The 16,749-nt window shown below is 39.8% G+C and overlaps 1 long non-coding RNA gene across 1 annotated transcript; it reads left to right on the forward strand.

Moving 5' to 3' along the window:
• The first annotated feature begins 9,292 nt into the window (after window positions 1–9,292).
• LOC139366327 (uncharacterized) lies at window positions 9,293–16,749 on the forward strand. Its single transcript, XR_011626743.1, has 2 exons — window positions 9,293–9,682; window positions 16,429–16,749. It is a non-coding gene; the product is annotated as an uncharacterized lncRNA (long non-coding RNA).

The following is a 16,749-nucleotide window of genomic DNA, read 5'->3' on the forward strand; positions in this document are numbered from 1 at the left end:
CTCAAATATTCCATCCAATCATGCTTTTAATGTCCGCCAAGAAGGACTATGTCAAGTAGGGAATATGTTGTAGACTACTCAGAGATTTTCATTTACTCTTTCTTTCTACTTTTGGGTTAGATACATACTTTGATACAGTCTGGACTAGCAAGCCATAACAGTGCAAGGTATACTGTTTCTTTATCCCCATCCAACTGGAAATAAACACGTTTTCTTTTAACTTTTGAGACGAGCCACAAATCATTTCACATAGAACCTACTTGTTACTTTTCACACAATGGAAATATGGCCAAAAGTAATTAGATCATTGACTCAGTACACAGATGTTTCTTCCCTGCAGTGTTACACACACACACACACACACATATGCAGGCCTTGAAACAGCAATTCAAGTCACTGTACGCAGTGAGGTGTTGCAGCACAATTCATGTGCCCCTCACCAACAAACAAAATTATATTTAAACACCCATTTTACTGGCCAGCCCCCACGCACACTTCAACATCCCCTTTCACTTACCAGCCCCCCCCCCCCCCCCCCCCCTTTGTGTGTGATATCTTCATGCGGCATGATGTCAGTTTCCCATTCAGCTTTGCAACATGACTTCTTTTTCTGGTTTTCAAGATGGGAAAACTAAGGGTTTATAACTTTCTATACCTGTTGTCTACTGCTGCAAACGTACATCTTATTTGAGACAGAAGTTTAAAGATTTTCTCCCCTCCACTCTTCAACTGAACTTATTACACACACACAGGCCTCTTGTCTCATGTCGTAGGAATATCTTCTAGTGATATGCTGCTTGTAGTCTTCAACAAAAGGTATTTTCTGTGCTTGTCTTGTAAGCGTACAATGGAGTTTTGTTTGACAGGATGCACTGCAGATAGTAGCGGTAGTCAAAATAAAGATGTTTTTCTTTGTAATCCAGTGAAAAACAGTGTGGTTGAACAGTGGAAAATATTCAGAAGTCTCCTTTTTATCCCTATGGTAAAATAAACCTTTCCTCTTCTGCAGCTAAAAGTATCTAAGAGCCATATTTATTTTAACATGGTAGTATATTATGAAAAAACATTTTTTTAACGATAGTAATAGTTTCATGGTAGGAAACATTCTGCTTCCACATCTGCTGTTAGCTATACACAAACAAACAGTGGTAAAGTACTTAAGTAAAAATGATTTAAAGTACTAGTTAAGTCGTTTTTGTTGGGGTATCTGTACCTACTATTTATATATTTGCCAACTGTTTTACTTTTACTTCACTACATTCCTAAAGAAAAAAATGTCATTTTTACTCCATACATTTTCCCTCCATACATTTTCCCTGACATCCAAAAGTACTTGTTACATTTTGACAGGAAAATGGTCTAATTCACACACTCATCCCTACTGCCTCTGATCCGGCGGATTCACTGACCACAAATGCTTTGTTTGTAAATTATGTCTGAGTGTTGGAGTGTGCCCCTGGCTATCTGTCAAACCGTCTGGTTTGCTTAATTATTTACTATTATTATTATTATTATTGTTGTTTTTTTATTATTATTTTACACTATTGTTCAAAAGTTTGGGGTCACTTAGAAAATGTTTTGTTTTTGAAAGAAAAGCACATTTTTGTCCATTAAAATAACATAACATTGATCAGCAATACAGTGTAGACATTGTTAATGTTGTAAATGACTACTGTAGCTGGAAACGGCTGATTTGTATTTTTATGGAATGTCTACGTAACGTAGGGGTACAGAGGCCCATTATCAGCAATCATCACTCTTGTGTTCCAATTGCACGTTGTTTGCTAATCCAAGTTTATAATTTTAAAAGGCTAATTGATTGTTAGAAAACCCTTTTGCAATTGTTAGCACAGCTGAAAACTGTTGTTCTGATTAAAGAAGCAATAAAACTAGCCTTTTTTAGACTAGTTGAGTTACTGAGCAAGAGGACAAGTACATTAGAAGGTCTAGTTTGAGAAACAGACGCCTCACAAGTCCTCAAATGGCAGCTTCATTAAATCGTACCCGCAAAACACCAGTCTCAACGTCAACAGTGAAGAGGCGACTCTGGGATGCTGGCCTTCTAGGCAGAGTTGCAATGAAAAGTCATATCTGACTGGCCAATAAAAAGAAAAGATTAAGATGGGCAAAAGAACACAGACACTGGACAGAGGAACTCTGTTTTGTGGGTTTGATTTAATGAAGCTGCCATTTGAGGTCTTGTGAGGCGTCTGTTTCTCAAACTAGACCTTCTAATGTACTTGTCCTCTTGCTCAGTTGTGCAACGGAGCCTCCCACTCCTCTTAATATTCTGGTTAGAGCCCGTTTGCGCTGTTCTGTGAAGGGAGTAGTACACAGCATTGTACGAGATATTCAGTTTAGCTAACACAACATGCCATTGGAACACAGGAGTAATGGTTGCTGATAATGGGCCTCTGTACACCTATGTAGATATTCCATACAAAATCTGCTGTTTCCAGCTACAATAGTCATTTACAACATTACCGATGTCTACACTGTATTTCTGATCAATTTGATGTTATTTTAATTGACAGAAAATGTGCCTTTCTTTGAAAAACAAGGACATTTCTAAGTAACCCCAAACTTTTGAAAGGTAGTGTATATTTTTACTTTTGACACTTAAGTATATTTTAGAAATTCCATTTATTTGTGATACTTAAGTATATTTAAAACCAAATACTTTTTTACTTTTACTCAAGTAATATTTTACTGGGTGACTTTCACTTTTACTCGAGTAATTTTCTATGATGATATCTTTACTTTTACTCAAGTATGGCAATTTAGTTATTTTTCCACCGCTGCAAACAAACTTCTTTACAACACTCTTTTAATTCAGAAATGTATCTTTGCAACACTCAATGTTTGCATTACCGTGAACAAAGGAAATGGTGTTCTCTTATAGAGGTCATCAGACTCACATTTTGCAAGTCATATCTGCTCCATCTCTATGGTTTTATGGGCAGAATTAACAGCAGTGTTTGTTCAGCTTTCCAATAGCTTGACAGAACACACAAACGAACTAGCCCCCCCTCCCTCAAACTCTCCAACTGTCAGAGAGAGAAAGAGAGAGTCGGCTGCAAGTTTATTTTGATGAGAATTCCTTCTTGAACAGGCCTGACTTATGAACTTGAATCATATGCAGAACGACTTGTGAGAGACTTCCATAGAGACATGGGGCCCCACAGTTTATGAAGTCTGTTGCTTACTCAGTCGATACAATATTTCCCTCACGAAAGGCAGCTTGGGTAAATCAAATTGGGTTTAATTTTTGGAATAGATAGCCCATCAAGAATATTTTAATTTCAAAGCCATTTCATTGTGCTAAAACACTACATTGTTTCTTTGTTTCGGAAATACAGCAAAGGAATGATAGCGGTTCCATCTGTGTGACTGTAGCTATTGTTGTACTTGGCCAGCAAAGTTAGTAATAGTAAAATACTCAACTCGGTCCCTTCCCATAGCCTATAGTGGCCCCAGCTTGATGTCACAATAAATCTGCCCAATTACGTAAGACATCCTGACTTCGCACTGTGTATATATATATATATTTAAAAAAGCTACTCTACCCTTTTCCACATCCTCTTCATTGGCCAGCGTACTGAGCTCACAGGAAGTTGCTTCCTGCCATTTGCACAAAGTCTTGGCTTCCCCCCTTGCCGATTTATTAGAGCCTTCTTTAGTGCTTCCTCTATGAGGGAGCTGAGTGTGACACCGCCGAGAGCCGGCCAAACGGGCAAGCTCCGATGCTTCTCTCTCTGTCCCCAACCCAACACTAATCCATAACCCAGCAGCTTCATTTCCTCCTCCAGGTACAGGCGAATTTGATTCTTAATTTCCAGATGTTTCTGTAGGGGGCGGCAGGAGGGGAGTTGGAGGGGAGGACCAGACTGTCATGTAACGCCCATGTGATATGGTCCGGCCTCCTTAAATAACTGACTTGTGCAGGAGCTCCTTTCACGGCGACTCCGAGGCCGTTATAGGTGCTCTCTAATGGAAACAAGACGTTTGGATCCTGTGGAAATCAGTGAGTTAAAGCCAGGGGGAGACGAGCAGGAATCTGTTTTTTCAACCTCCCAGAGGACTTAGAGATTTAGTAGTGGTATGGCCTACTACATATCAGTTCATATATAGATGTATTTTGCATACTGTACAACCACATTTCCTTTTCTGGAAATGGATTTGGGTGTTTGTTTTAGGTTTCCTTTTATTCTATTAAAAACACGGGGGGAAAAAATACTTAGGTGACTCAAGAGACCTGTCAAAACCATTGGGCTGTCATAACAGTAGAATAATGCAAAACATCTCTGGAGTGAATTGTGACAGGCCTACTATAACTGTCATAAAACTGTTATGAGAATAAATCATTGAATCATTAACAGGAAATCTTACAGCTGGTAGTAATTGTCATGGAATGTTATGACACAAGCATTGTTTTTCTAACCACAGCATATTGCGTACATCATGTCAGAGTCAAACCGTATAGCGTGTTCCAAACATGGTGACTTAGTTGTGTTTTGTGACATCACCCTCTCATTCATTCACTAGTAAATACCCATATCCTCTATATATACAAAGTATGTGGACACCCCTTCAAATTTGTGGATTCGGCTATTTCAGCCACACCCTTTCCTTACAGGTGTATAAAATTGTGCACACAGGCATACACTCTCCATAGACAAACATTGGCAGTGGAATGGCCTCACGGAAGAGCTCAGTGCCACCTTTCCAACAAGTCAGTTTGTAAAATTACTGCCCTGCTAGAGCTGCCCTGGTCAACTGTAGCTGCTGTTATTGTGATGTGGAAACGTCTAGGAGCAACAACGTCTCACCTGCAAAGTGGTAGGCCACACAAGCTCACAGAACAGAACCTCCTCGGATGCACCACTCACTCCCGAGTTCCAAACTGCCTCTGGAAGCAACATCAGCACAATAACTGTTTGTCGGGAGCTTCATGACATGGGTTTCCATGGCCAAGCAGCTGCACACAAGCCTAAGATCACCATGGGCAATGCCAAGCGTTGGCTCGAGTGGTGTAAAGCTCAACGCCATTGGACTCTGGAGGAGTGGAAATGCAGTTGGATCGCAGTGGAAATGCGTTCTCTGGCATCTGGCAGTCCGACGAACAAATCTGGGTTTGGCGGGTGCCAGGAGGACACTACTTGCCCCAATGTATAGTGACAACCTTAATTTTTGGTGGAGGAGGAATAATGGTCTGGCGACGTTTTTCATGGTTTGGGCTAGGTCCCTTAGTTCCAGTGAATGGAAATCTTGACGCTACAGCATATAATGACATTCTAGACGATTCTGTGCTAACAACTTTGTGGCAACAGTTTGGGGGAAGGCCCTTTCCTATTTATGTATGACAATGCCCCCTGCACAAAGCGAGGTCCACACAGGAATGGTTTGTCAAGATTGATGTGGAAGAACTTGACTGGCCTGCACAGAGCCCTGACCTCAACCTCATCAAACACCTTTGGGATGAATTGGAACACTGACTGCGAGCCAGGTCTAAATGCCCAACATCAGTGCCCGAACTCACTAATGCTCTTGTGCCTGAATGGAGTCCCTGCAGCAATGTTCCAACATCTAGTGGATAGCCTTCCCAGAAGAGTGGAAGCTGTTATAGCAGCGAAGGGGGGACCAACTCCATATTAATGCCTATGATTTTGGAATTTGATTTTCGACGAGCAAGTGTCCAAATTCTTTTGGTCATGTAGTGTATATACTAAAGCATTCTCCTGTCTGTCATAATTCCATGGTCCCAGTGATGGGTGATTATCTTAGGAATTTGCCACCCAATATATAATGATGATGTGTCAACACAACACCTTACCTCTGACCTACATGTAGCAATAGTCTCATTCCGAGCCATAAATATATGACTCTGGTCCCAGTAAAAGTATTTTTGTATTTCATTAGTTGCTGCTAAAGCAGCAACTAATCTTCCTGGGGTCGACACAAAACATTACATAATACAGAACATTAATAGACAAGAACAGGACAGAACTACATACATTTAAAATATGACATACACTTTCACTGCTTATTTCCCCTGACGTGAACAGAGCCGCATACAGTGAGTGTACAAAACATTAAGAACACCTTCCTAATATTGAGGTTTACTCTGCCTTTTTTTCCTCAGAATATCCTCAATTCATCAGGGCTCTACAAGGTGTCCAAAGTGTTCCACAGGGATGCTGGCCCATGTTGACATCAATGCTTCCCACAGTTGTATCAAGTTGGCTGGATGTCCTTTGGGTGTTGGGACCATTCTTGATACACAAGGGAAACTGTTGAGCATGAAAAACCCAGCAACATTGCAGTTCTAGACACAAACCGGTGCGCCTGGTACCTACTACCATACCCTGTTCAAAGGCACTTAAATATTTTGTCTTGCCCATTCACCCTTTGAATGGCACACATACGCAATCCATGTCTCAATTGTCCCTAGGCTTAAAAATCCTTCTTTAACCTGTCACCTCCCCCTTCATCTAAACTTATTGAAGTGGATTTAACAGGTGACATCAATAAGGGATCATAGCTTTTACCTGGATTCACCTGGTCACTATATCTCATGGAAAGAGCAGATGTTCGTCATGTTTTGTCCACTCAGTGTAGGTCCTAAATTCCTATAGCTGTCATGTCTATAGGGGGCACAGGGGCATGTGCCCCATCAGATTTGTACTGGAAATCTGTTTTTGTTTCTCTGTAATACTACTAGCCACTTAGCAATTTTATGAAGTTGGATTTAGCTAGACCATTTAGGCTCCCAATCTCCCAACCTCATAACCAGCTACCAAGAAGCCATTTCAGGCCATCAATTGCTTGCATTTCTAAAGTCTACCAACCTTGTCGCGGCATGCCAACTAAGGCAATTAGACAAGCTAGGTACTCTAACTTGATTGATAGCCTGAAATGACTTATTGGTAGCTGGTTATGATGTTGGGAGATTGGGAACCTATCTGGGCTAGCTAAAGCCAACCTCATAAAACTCAATGTGCGGAATAAGACACATTCCTTTCAATGTTTTACCAAGATTTTAGTAGAGATGCATACTTGTTTAATTTAAAAAATAACTACCAGTCAGGAGGATAGAGAGATCAGAGGTATGCTTAGATATGCAGACAAATAGACATATCTTTTATTTTACATAGAATTAAGCATGATGATTATGGCTCTATATTGCAAGAAAAATCACACGGTAAGTTCTGGCGACGAACGAGTAATTACACATGTAAAAGACGGTAATGAGTGGTGATGTCACTCAGCCTCTCTCTGTATGTGTACTAAGCACAACCGGAGGATCAATACAATGTTATTCCTTTGATTTGATTCATTTGGTCTCAGTGAATAATTGTCGCTATGATACAATATCATTCAATAGTTGAATGTAATTGGACTTGAGAAAACAGAGGGCATTGTCCCATAGGTCAGGAAAGGACATGCACACAACTCATTCTTCTGGCTGGGTGGGGTCCTGACCAAAGATACATTTAGGCAGGCCTCACGTTCATTTTGAACTGAAAAGCACTCACCACATCTTTGCATATCTACAGTAGGCCTGCCGCCTGCCTATATGAGGCAAGGCTGAAGTGGACATACTGTTTGTTCGGCTGGGTACATTGGTGTTCCTGAATTCAACAATGATGCATTTAATATGGTTGCCTTTCAAAAGCCATAGTGGTTATTTCTATTTGAATTGTTCATATTGTTAATAAACAAAACGTATATTCATAATCAGTGCACAATGTTTTAGACACCTGGAAAGAGATGCATCTGTTATCAGTTGCTATTAGCTGAACTTTGGATTGACCGATAAGGTTACTACAAATTTGATCAGGGATTGTGGTTTGTACAACCTGTCAAACAGGCTTTTATGTAATACAAATCACATTCAACTCTATTTTGTATTACTTGTGCTATAATGATCATAAATTGACAGGTTGATGTCTTTATAACATTTATCAGTAATAAAATATGTCTGTTAACCAATCAAAAATGCTGCTCATAGGTTTATCAGTAATAACTTTTTTATGCATTTTACTTACACTATAGAATAAGGTTTAACAGGTGCAGAGTATTGCAGACACTAAAGTCATGGGCAACAGAAGCAAGGCTGGGGTTTTGACCATCTTATCCAGCTGTTCAGTGAGAGTAACTTATAATTGTGGCCCAAATCTGAGCCTAAGAATAGCATGAAAAGGAACCTTCTGTTGAAACTGGTGAACTTTTGTGTGCAAGTATTTGCTGTTTATCCCAGAGAAGATCAACACCATAAGGTCATTTCCATTGTAATAGCAAGTATAGCCAAGTCACCACTACTAAGGGAAACATGGGAAAGAATAAATAAATAAATCCTCCAGTGTCAACCTTTTGGGGGACCCAACCAAATTCACATAGAAATGTGAGTTATAGATCTGTCATTATCATTGAACGCAAGTCTAAGTAGTGTTATATCTGTTCTATATGCACTATTTAGATGTTTCCCTTCTTAAATTTAGGTTTTGCTCTTTTACTCTTGGTTTTGTACATCGGCTTCAAACAGCTGAAAATACAATATGTTTGGCTATGGTGACGATATTCTACAGAGGTTTAGATGGTGCAATGGTTCTCTACACCATACTTGCTTGTTTTGTCACATAAACTGAAATTTGGTGAACGATTAGAATTTTAGCAACCAGGAAATGGCAGAGACATTTCTGCATAGTGCACCTTTAATGGTTTGTTACAATTTCCTCTTGGTTTATGGCGTCCTAAGACTCTAGGCTAATACCTCCCTGAATGGCAATGAATGATCGATTCCATTACATGTTCCAAGTAAGTAAATGACAAGTAATTACATGTTTATTACAGTTGTAGAAATAAGTTGAGGGGGAAAACTCCAAAACGCTACGATTATTTTACACATTATTTCAAAGCATGTAGCGAAATTCATGGAACGATACTATTTGGTTGAAATAGAATAACCTGATCTGGCAGGTTGCAGGTACAGCTGGGGCAGGGGCTGGAGCACACGGCCTCGTGCATTCCTGACGTCACCAGGCATATGTTACATACTGTGAAGAGACCAGAATTGTCAGCAGTTGAGTGGAAGAAGCTGAAGCACTATAGGTATGTTATGGAAATATTTAAACTTTTATAGTAGAACTACTGTATTCATATATTAATGTGTATGTCACTTTAAAACGTGCTCATATTTTGTTGCTTCAAACTTCAATTAAATTGCACATAAAAGGGGAGTGAGTGTTCGGTGAAACTTGCTCTGGGATAACCACTGTTGACAGTAGTAGCGTTTACACGGTCCACATTCTCAGTCAGTGTGACATGCTTTTAGGTTGTTAGTTTCGCAGGGGCTGTACTTGTAAAACGATTTCTGTTTGTTCTTATCTCCAGCATTTCCTAGTTGCCACTGGTATTTACTGGCAAACGGACGTCATTTGCATTGGAACTTCAAACACGGAGTGTTCTAATTTAGTGCCTAGGCTACGTTATAAAACGACTTCTGTGGCTGAGAGCTCTTTTTGGAGGGAACATGGCTTCAAATGGGATAGAAAGTATGCAGTTAGGGGAGGATCAGATCAAAATTCTGGAGGAGAATTTCAACAAAGTCAGCAAGCATCCGGATGAGTCGACACTCATGTTAATCGCAGCTGAAAGCGGACTAACCGAGGAAGAGACAGCGGTGAGTGTTCACTGTTCAATTATGTTCTCGATGTTGTTTTAGGCCTAATGATAAGGTTACGCTCTCTAGGAACATATACTTTTTCTATGGAGGATACAATGTTGCGAGGAAAGAAACTTTGCTGAGGATGGATAGGCTGGAAACGCTCTATAATGATTGACACCACACACAATTGCCAATACTCTAAATTCAGTTAATATTGCAAATTGAAAATCAACAACAATGTCGACAATCAAATGGCTACCTTATTTATCTTGAACGGAAAAAGCAATTCAGAGAGTTACACATATTTGGGAACCTATAGGCTATAATGTTGTTGCAGTGTGCTTTCCAATGAGTTTTTTCTTTTTTTTCCGCGCACCATTGAACAAATAGGCTGCTATGTAGCAAGCCAATTTTCCAGAGACAATTGGTATTTCACTGAATAGGCGTAATGGGCCGCAGATGACAGTGGTCAGCAGAATGATCATTGTTTTGATGAGATATTATCGACCTCTATTATGCTACCGAAATATCTAGCCTTTATTTTTGTATTCAGTGGGAACAATGTAAACAGAGAATAGCGTGATACGGACAGCGCTGACTCTGCGCGCGTCCACGCCTCTTTGCGCGCCTCATTCGGCTCGTATGCCAGTGCCACTGTCCCCGAAATAACACGATGATGACATTTTTAAATAGAGCATTTACCCATCATCACAGGAATTCCAAACATTCTAATAATAAATACGTACACCAGTGGTCCTAATAATATTGGATTACATAACAATGTTGCCAGTTGGATCAGCTTTGGATTCAGTCAAAACATAAATTGTATTAAGTCAATATTTGTTGTTTGACCTTACTCTTGATCATGTAATAACCAAGCCATTGAGTAATTCTACAGCATGACAGAAACGGATATAAAGTGTCATGGTGGGGCCTATCCTTTGTTTGAAGTTATACAGACATCTCTATCTAATAGAATTCCTCTTATGTAGAGGATAGTTATTCTAATTCAGTATTTAAGCTGTTTTATATCCTTGTTGTAATGCACAGTGTTGTTTATTGTCCTTTTTACATAGCCTACTGTGGTTGATGGAGAAACAATATGTTCCGTTTCAGGATTCACAATACTGCCCTACCAAGCAAAAAGGCAGTAACTGCTCATAGCGTGGAACTGACAAAAAGGCTTTTATTTACCTTGGTTTCACAGTAACTTTATGCAATTACTGCTAGCATAACCCACATGTTCTCCAGAACACAATACAATAGAGGCAGGATACTTGTCCACATGATTAAGTATGTATTTAATGTAGCAAAAATGTCATAACAAATTTTCAACCAAATGAGCAGTTACTGCCTTTTTGCTTAGTAGGGCAGCATACACCTTTGGTGTTGTTTTGGAGGAAGATATGTGAGCTGGGTTCATTTTATAGGGAAATTGTGAGTAGGTACTGTGAGCAGATTTTGTCCCACATATTATTTGCATTAACAAATGAAGGATTATCAAGTACAGGTCATGGCAGCCAGTATGACACATGTTTCTCAAAAGGTTCTCCCTCTCTCCTCTGCAAACCGTTTTGGCATGCTCACCCCACTGCTGTTGTGACTGCATGTTTCCATCGTGAGTGCACAAAGATGGGAGATGCCCAGCCAACTTGACTGGACAAATGTGGTTCTGGGTGAAGTGAGTACTTGGCCCTCTGACTTCATTTACAGCGGATGTTTTTAACCACCTACTGTTGGAACATGAATTGGAACATGGCGCTGGCTGTTTAATAGTCATTACAGTACCTTAAGGGAAGGGCACACCCTGTTACCACTCCCTCACTAGCATAAAGAGCATTTACAACATGTTTCTACCTCTTTACAAAGTGTTTTATACCAGTGGTTCCCGTCCCAACCTTTGTTGAACCGTGGCACATCTTGATGGGACATACTATTCTGCAGCACACCTAGAATGTCCCTGTTCATTTATTAAGTGGTATAATGACCTCTATCTCATCTGATCCATACTGCAAATCATCTATTTTCTGTAACAAACGTTTTTTTTTTAAATAGATTAAATAGGGTTAATTTGAAATATTTTCCTTACTCATGATGGCTAATTTGTAGGTACCCTTTTACGAGCATCCTGCGAATCTGTGGCAGAAAGTAGTTCCAAAATAGTTATTTAGTTTTGAACGGTTTGGGCTATAGTCCAGCGGTTTTCTGCATTGTAAAGGTGTAAACACGGACACAAAGCCATGCTCCGTTTGTTTCTTCAGCAGAGGTTGTGGTATAGCTAAGCCCAAAACAATATATTAATAAATACAAGTATCTGGCTAAACCTAATCAGACTTGCCTGTGCTAATAGTTTTCACAGACCAAATAAAATGCTACAAATGATTTTGGTCATGATGCGCCCATCAAATGATACAAATGTATCAACAGCCTGAGTGCACTGGACTTCAAACAAAGATACAGATGTAACCATGGATGCAACTTTTACTAGGGATCGAGACGGGACGGACATGCGCCCACATTCTGAAATTGCATTTTTGTCCTCCCCAGTTTTATTATTGGAATGTGATACAGAATCTGTTACGGTGTGCTTTAGGATCATGTAGAGCGGTTGGGTAGGCTGTTTGTAGTGTTTTTACGTCTCAAAAAAACAAATAATAATAATAATAATAATAATATTATATATTATATATATATCAAAAATAATAATTAGGACCCCCCCCCCACTGTTAAAACAAAAGTTGCGCCCCTGGATGTAACCATGTGCCATTTAATGTATTATCTGACCGGCACAAGTGCTCCCAAGTCAAAATGCTATGTGCACTCCACAGGTCACGTTTATAAACTAGTGTCCCAAAAAATGATCAAGATTAGGAAAAGTTCCGCGGCACACCTGACGGGTTTCCACCACTTCCGAATTTGCCCCCATTCATTTTCAACAGGAGCATGCGGAGCAATGCACAGGGGATTGTGGGAAGATGTGCGGAGCGAACCCTGCTAGTGGAGAGATAGAAAAAGTTTAGCTCTGGTCTACTTTATGCAACTTGCACACAGCCATTAACCAATCAGGTGAGGAGCAAATGTTTGCTTGAAAATCTTCCATTCGTGAAACATAGTTCCACCTGTCATTAGTTCCGGGCAACACAACCAAAAAACATGGAGCTAACAGCAATTGAAGAGGGTGAAAGGATTTCCTACTCCAGCTGTCAGAAAAGGGAGTAGGTGTACTAGTTAGAAAGGACAGGTTGTCGGATGACATTATGAAAATATTTCCCCTAAAGAGGAAAACTATCAAGACAGGCCGAGAGATAATAGCTATCTAATTAATAAAATTATGCCTGTTTCTTTGTGATGTCTGGGGAGCTGCGAATGCCTGTCTGCAGATGAAGAGGACCCAGTGAATGTCCCAAGAGAGACTGCTGGCACATCCTTCCTTGTATGCCACGGGTTGTATGTGTACTTATGTTAGCAAATGTTGTATCCAACAATACAGTTAAAAGTCACACACAATGTAGGCTACAAACTCATTACAACTGGAGCAGGCCAATCCTTCTCCTGAAGGTGTGCTGGGTGTTCAGGCTTATAAAACCTAATAAGTTGACAATAATGAGTATTTTTGCTGGGCTGGAATAGAAGTCTACTCATCCAGTAGAGTAGGGAGTGGAGCAAGGTTGGCCACTTCTGGTATGTTTATTCACCCGAAATTATGCTTTAGTAATAATTGCCTACTTACTAAAATGTCTAACATTTACAAACAAGTTAGATTATTTATAATAAATATATATATATATATTTTTTTCAATGTTGATTCATTGAAGTGAAGTGTTAAAAACATTATACAAGATAAACAAGGGTCGATGTTCATTCATCACAGATCACAATTCTGAAATAAAAAGGTGTGAAAGGAATCTGTCTCTAATTTGTCTCAGGATATAAGGCCATGTGAACCCATTTTGCAGCTTATCATAGTGGCATGCATCACCAATGCAGCCATAGGCCTTCAGTATGATGGCATAACTGGCCTAATGGGCATGTGCAATTAATGTGCCCCTTGTCAATGTACATATGAAGCAGAGAATAGCTAAACACACACATCATTTGCATATCGATGAGTTAGCTATATATTCTCCATTTAAAATGATAGACGTACAGTTGAAGTCGGACGTTTACATACACTTTAGCCAAATACATTTAAACTCGGTTTTTCACTTTTCTGACATTTAATCCTAGTAAAAATTCCCTGTCTTAGGTCAGTTAGGATAACCACTTTATTTTAAGAATTTGAAATGTCAGAATAATAGTAGAGAGAATGATTGATTTCAGCTTTTATTTCTTTCATCACATTCCCAGTGGGAATGTTTACATACACTCAATTAGTATTTGTTAGCATTGATTTTAAATTGTTTAACTTGATCAAACGTTTCGGGTAGCCTTCCACAAGCTTCCCATAAAAAATTGAGTGAATTTTGGCCCATTTCTTCTGACAGAGCTGGTGTAATTGAGTCAGGTTTGTAGGCCTCCTTGCTCGCACAAGCTTTTTCAGTTCTGCCCACAAATATCGGATTGAGGTCAGGGCTTTGTGATGGCCACTCCAATACCTTGACTTTGTTGTCCTTAAGCCATTTTGCCACAACTTTGGAAGTATGCTTGGGGTCACTGTCCATTTGGAAGACCCATTTGCGACCAAGCTTTATCTTCCTGACTGATATCTTGAGATGTTGCTTCAATATAACCACATCATTTTCCAGCCTCATGATGCCATCTATTTTGTGAAGTGCACCAGTCCCTCCTGCAGCAAAGCACCCGCACAACATGATGCTGCCACCTCCGTGCTTCACGGTTAGGATGGTGTTCTTCGGCTTGCAAGCGTCCCCTTTAACATCCAAACATAACGATGGTTAGTATGGCCAAACAGTTTTATTTTTGTTTCATTAGACCAGAGGACATTTCTCCAAAAGTACGTTCTTTGTCACCCCGTAGTCTGGCTTTTTCATGGCGATTTTGGAGCAATGGCTTCTTCCTTCCCTGTTTTACTGTGGATATAGATACTTTTGTACCTGTTTCCTCCAGCATCTTCACAAGGTCCTTTGCTGTTGTTCTGGGATTGATTTGCACTTTTCGTACGTTCATCTCTAGGACACAGAACATGTCTCCTTCCTGAGTGGTATGACGGCTGCGTGGTCCCATTGTGTTTATACTTGCGTATTATTGTTTGTACAGATGAACGTGGTACCTTCAGGCGTTTGGAAATTGCTTCCAAGGATGAACCAGACTTGTGGAGGTCTACAATTATTTTGTTGAGGTCTTGGCTGATTTCTTTTGATATTCCCATGATGTCAAGCAAAGAGGCAGTGAGTTTGAAGGTAGGCCTTGAAATACATCCACAGGTACACCTCCAATTGACTCAAATGATGTCAATTAGCCATGACATCATTTTATGGAATTTTTCAAGCAGTTTAAAGGCAGTCAACTTAGTGTATGTAATCTTCTGACCCACTGGAATTGTGATACTGTGAATTCTAAGTGAAATAATCTGTCTGTAAACAATTGTTGGAAAAATTACTTGTGTCATGCACAAAGTAGATGTCCTAACCGACTTGCCAAAACTATAGCTTGTTAACAAGACATTTGTGGAGTGGTTGAAAAACGAGTTTTAATGACTCCAACCTAAGTGTATGTAAACTTCCGACTTCAACTGTATATAGAGCCCTTTTGCATGGAACTTCCTTCCATCTCACATTGCTCAAATAAACAGCAAACCTTTGTTTAAAAAAAAACAGATAAAGCAACATCTCGTGGCACAATGCCTCTCCCCTATTTGACCTAGATAGTTTGTGTGCATGCATTGATATGTATCAATGTATTATGTTTCATGTTTTGTGTGGACCCCAGGAAGAGTAGCTGCTGCTTTTGCTTCAGCTAATGGGGATCCTAATAAAATAACAAAATACCAAATACTGTGAGACGACTATTTTGTGTAAAAAAAGCAACAAATGATTTATGCACATCAACTATTGATATTGTTTACATTTATTTGACTCTTTATCTCAACAGATGCATTAAATATTTGTAAATGATTCAAAATGTGTGTAATACATAGCATAATAAGGTCTGGGTGTGAGACAAGGCAAAACAGTCAAATCCAGACATTAAATGTTTTAGAAAATAAACAAAATAACAAAATTGAAAGCTGAAAAAAAAACGTGTGTTTTAATGTCTACTGAAAGGTAGAAATGGCGTTGCCTCGAGCAGCACCACAGCTATTGTGAGATGCAAGACTATGCTCGCACACATGGCACGGGTTGTATCCACGCTGTTACAACGTGGCAGCAGCAGGACCTTCGCTCTTCAACTCTCCTAGTTGTTGCGGAAATTGACCCACTATGCTGTTTACTTCGTGCGTCTACATCATATTGCTGAGTCTACATTTAAGGTTGGGGTTGGATTTAAAATCAGATTGTATGACTTTCTGGCTGTGCCAGCTAGTGACTACCCTGCAGATATGCCTCCTGTACATGAGTAATCTCAATAAATGCCAACCTGCCCTGCATAACGGAAAACACCTAGGGGAAATTGCTTAGGAATCTTAATGTCATTATGAGTTTGTTCAGTGTATAACCTACCATTACTTCTCTTCTTCTGTGACTAACGCTCCAATAATAATGCTATTTGGAACTAATACCTGGTGGAACAATAGCAACAATGCCGTGGTGTGACGTCACCTGTCTCTGACACCTATCTTGGGCTCTTTTTGTTTGTTCCAGAAATGGTTCAGGCTACGCAATGCACGGTGGAGACAGGCGGAGGGCCTTCCAGCTCAACTGGGATCAGTGAAAGACTAAAATTGGAGGGGTGAAGGAAACCTCCCCCTCGCCCCGTTGCTTCTGACTGATTTGCCACGCCCTTACTGACCAACTCCCAGGACACATCAACCACTCATACCTTCCTTCCATCATTCTCTCTCCTTTGTATCTAAGCTATTTTCATTTAGTGAATGTGTGAAGTGTAATGCGAGTCAATGTTTTTTTGCCAATATAATTGGCATGTTTACATATAATAATAAATAAACAAACATATATTAAAAA

This window comes from Oncorhynchus clarkii, chromosome 14 (assembly GCF_045791955.1).
Source record: "Oncorhynchus clarkii lewisi isolate Uvic-CL-2024 chromosome 14, UVic_Ocla_1.0, whole genome shotgun sequence".
Classification (NCBI taxonomy): domain Eukaryota; kingdom Metazoa; phylum Chordata; class Actinopteri; order Salmoniformes; family Salmonidae; genus Oncorhynchus; species Oncorhynchus clarkii.